This window comes from Phytophthora infestans, genomic scaffold (assembly GCF_000142945.1).
Source record: "Phytophthora infestans T30-4 supercont1.52 genomic scaffold, whole genome shotgun sequence".
NCBI classification, from domain to species: Eukaryota; Oomycota; class Peronosporomycetes; order Peronosporales; family Peronosporaceae; genus Phytophthora; species Phytophthora infestans.
The window spans coordinates 194,222-198,584 of record NW_003303707.1 but is presented as its reverse complement, the minus strand read 5'-3'; the positions used below and the strand labels follow the sequence as shown (position 1 = coordinate 198,584).

Genomic DNA, 4,363 nt, shown 5'->3' with positions numbered 1-4,363 from the left:
GCAAGCTTAGTCCAGTATTTTTTTAGTTTCTGTTAAGACCTCACCAGTCCCCCATTAAAGTAATTCACAATAAATTACCCGTTCTAAAGTGCGGAGAAGGTTATTTTTACTAAAGTGCGGACTAGCGCCCTAAGCTTCGTATCTTTATGGACTTAAGTGCGGGTATTTTCATCCATTAAAGTTCGCGGTTAGAAGGACCCCCCAAAATGGAACATTTTCCTGCCGTCTTGGGGAAGAGTATCGTAGAGTGCCCCGGTAAAACTTTGTGGTGTTAAGTATGATACTAAAACACACTAACTGCCCTAAGGATTCACGTCCGATTTCATTCTAGGAGTCGAGATATGTTATTTTAAGTTTTTGGGATGTCATGGATGCAAATCGTTTGCTACAGGCTCAAGAACGCACTTTTTGTATACCATGTTATTTTAAGAAAATGTCCGTTTCGATGCGCTCTTCAAAAATGTTCGACTTGCGAACCATGATTTTCTGCGTCTGTGCCACGTAATTCAGCAAAAAGAGCATGTAATGGAGTGAAATGAGAGGGTGTGTCATCTCTAAAGTAAAATCTTTAAAAGAGCATAACTTAAGAACGGCTGGGAATAGGTGGCCGTTCTTTTTACCATCATGTGCGCCTAAAAAAAGTACACTATCGTGACAATCGATATCGGTCGATATGGTATAAATTGATAAAGTTATGCTCGATTATGTACGCGAAAACAGAAAAAGGGCGCTGGTGACAAAAAAAGTACTAACGATTCTGTTATTGTTTTGATATTCTGTCATCCCAGACTCTTGCGCATCTGGTGACCTATTTTTTATTCGCCAGTTCCGAGAAAAGTGTCGTTTCGATGCGTGGTGGGCCCGGGATGACAATTCGAGTTGAGTTGGAAGTTCATGTGAAGTCCTGGAAACAAGAAAAAAAGAAGATCCACGCTTCCCTAACTCAAAAAGTCATTAGAAACCGAGGGTAGCTTGTATGGAGACTTTTGTTCCTCGTGCGCTAAAACGCCGAATTAAATTTTTTATCTATACTTAACAGGAAAAAAGTTGCCTCCTTCGCGATATATAGGCAAATAAAGAATGGGTGCTATCATTTCGGGACAAAACAGGTGAAAATTTAGGTCGAAAAAAGTGTTTATAGACAAGGCATTTGAATTTAGCCAAAATCTGACTTGACCACGGGAATGCGCGCATAAAAGCACCCCTAGGGCAGTTTTTATACGGAGCAGTCTCATTTGCTTCCTGGATGTGCAGGGCCAAACATGGCCAAAAGTGGTGATTTTGGCCGTCCAAGGTGTCCATTTTCCGCGAAAATGGCGTTTTTTGGCGTCACTAAAAAAATCATTGCGAAGCAACTACTGGAGATATGCTTGTAAAACTTTGGGAGCGGTCGTGCGAACACATGCGCCAAGTTTTCTGCTAAAGTCTGCAGGCCAGATCTGCCGGGCGGCACATAAAACCGGAAAAAACCACCTAAAAAAAGAGCATGCCAAACAAAGTCTCACATTTCGCTGAATAACTTTTTATCTAGAAGAGTTAGACAAATTCTGATTGCGGGAACGGCTCCGCCGTGTGTTTTTACATATGTCTATGTCCCGTAGATAAAAAGTACATGTTGCAAAAAAAGTACATGTTGTACATAAATCTACCTTTGATATTCGGATTCCCCGTGAAAAACTACGCCTAGGCCGCAGGGTTACAAAGACGAGTCATTGCACTTATGCCCTTTTATAGACGCTTTTAGAAATCGGCCAAAACAGTATTTATTAATTTAGACAGTGTTCCGCTGACATGTCGCATGCTGCGATATGTCCACGTGAAAGAGCACCGAAAAGCACCCCTAGAACACCCTTCATACCCGTTCTAACGGTTCTCTTTCATCTTCATAATAATCAAATTAAAGAACACCATACAAAAAACAAGATCTCGTGTGTAGTGGCTCGCCAGGCATACTAAAACCAAGATGTCGTGTGGGCACATGCCAGACATCATATCTTGCGTTTGCAAACACACGCAAAGTCGGTAAACAGCTCAAAACGGGCTAAAAAGTAGACAGCACCCGGACTTCCCCGGTGGTCACCCACCCGAGTACTACCCGAGCTTGAGGCTGCTTAACTTCACAGAGCAGACGGGATATGGTGCTTTCAGCCTAAGATGGCCGTCTACATTTGACTTTGACCGACACACCTATTAGTGTTTATCACTCGTATACATTGGTACAACACATTTACACACTCACATGTCCACATACGTGGCCATAGACTGCACACGATGGCCCCCAATACCCCTTCTGGCCCTCAGAATTGGCTGGGTGGATGGCTACACTTTATATAGTAACAAAACAAAAAGGGGGGTGGTGTGGCGCACTCCAATACAAACGTGTGGCCAGCAGCTCACTCCTACAACGCAGCATACGTATTCTCTCCGATAGGAACCCCACACAGACCGACACCTTCATACACAGCAGTGCAGATAGCCGCCGCACCCCATATTTGCGCATACGCGGCCTGGAAACAATGTTAAACCACCAAAGTGGCCATTTACGACTTGCACAACCATACCTACGCTTCCTATGCGACATGACATGTGCACGTACGCGTCTTAGGCAATATGAACACCTTCGACACCTTCATACATGCACAGCGCGCGCTCCGCTTAAGTACGACACCAACTTGTCATATACATCATGCGTTTCCTCTCGTCACCTTTCATCACCTCCATATTCACACCCATGCGCCGTCACCTTCCTCGCGCCATCACCTTCACCATTTTCACCTCCATATCCGCGCTTCCTCCGCCGTCACCTTCCGCGTACGCGTCCATATTCGCTGCGTTTCCTCGCGCTTCCTGCCTGTTATTAATCCAAGCCAAAAACATCTCCAAACCCATACAATTAGAACAGCAAACAACTTCGCATTTTTTCACAAAGTCCTCAGCTTCATTTTGCATACTTTATCCTAGTCTAATTCACGCTATTCCGCTCTCTTTAACATACTTAAACTAAGTCTAATTCACGCTACTCTGCTCTCTCTAACATACTTAAACCAAGTCTAATTCGCGCTATTCTGCTCTCTTTAACATACTTAAACCAAGTCTAATTCACGCTACTCTGCTCTCTCTAACATACTTAAACCAAGTCTAATTCGCGCTATTCTGCTCTCTTTAACATACTTAAACCAAGTCTAATTCACGCTATTTCGCTCTCTTTTAACATACTTAAACCAAGTCTATTTCATGCTATTTCGCTCTCTTTTAACATAGTTAAACCAAGTCTATTTCATGCTATTCCGCTCTCTTTAACATACTTAAACCAAGTCTAATTCACGCTATTTCGCTATCTTTTAACATAGTTAAACCAAGTCTATTTCATGCTATTCCGCTCTCTTTAACATACTTAAACCAAGTCTAATTCACGCTATTTCGCTCTCTTTTAACATACTTAAACCAAGTCTATTTCATGCTATTCCGCTCTCTTTAACATAGTTAAACCAAGTCTATTTCATGCTATTCCGCTCTCTTTAACATAGTTAAAACCAAGTCTAATTTACGCTATTTCGCTCTCTTTTAACATACTTAAACCAAAGTCTATTTTATGCTATTCCGCTCTCTTTAACATAGTTAAACCAAGTCTAATTCATGCTATTCCGCTCTCTTTAACATAGTTAAACCAAGTCTAATTCACGCTATTCGCTCTCTTTTAACATACTTAAGCCCAAGTCTAATTTTACGCCCTGCCGTCTAGCTTGCCCTGTTAAACCCCCATACTAAAATCTCCGATTTTGGCTCAGAAATCATTAGCGCTGGCACTTAGCGATTTTCACGCAAAGTGTTTCTCGCTTTCTGCCTGTTATAAACCCGATACTAAGGTCGCCGAATTTGGCTCGGAAAACAATAGCAGCGGCACTTAGCGATTTTTGCGAACAAACCTCACTAAGCCAAAACAAAGACTTTGACGATCTTAAGCTTAACAGTATTAACTCTCTACCAGCACTTTGACCGGTTACTTTCGCCGCCCCATAGCGAAAGTAAATCACTTTAACGCAGCCTTATTTCGACTGCTTAACTTTATAGTTTTAACATTGCGCGTTTGCAATTGGGGGGAGAAATGTTCATTTCTGAACAAATCAATAGAACAAGGGCTAAATCTCAGCAGATCGTAGTACAAGACTACTCTCATGCTTACAACACCCCGTTCTGTAGTTAAGTCGTCTACAAAGGATTTATCTTTCCCAATATTTGAAATTACAAATCAGCCTACTCTCCACCGCCAGTACTTGACAGGCAGCGGAGTGCGTTGCAATTGTATGATGTTGGGTGTCCAGAAGACACCTATCGCTATTCGCGGCACATCGGGAAAGGTGAT

The 4,363-nt window shown here is 42.4% G+C and overlaps 2 non-coding genes across 2 annotated transcripts; both read right to left on the bottom strand.

Moving 5' to 3' along the window:
• Positions 1-2,045: 2,045 nt before the first annotated feature.
• Positions 2,046-2,159, bottom strand: PITG_33123. The gene has a single exon (XR_009934517.1). It is a non-coding gene; the product is annotated as an 8S ribosomal RNA (ribosomal RNA).
• A 2,085-nt stretch (positions 2,160-4,244) lies between these two features.
• PITG_33122 lies at positions 4,245-4,363 on the bottom strand (the record flags this gene model as incomplete). The annotated part of the gene is made up of 1 exon (XR_009934516.1): positions 4,245-4,363. It is a non-coding gene; the product is annotated as a 28S ribosomal RNA (ribosomal RNA).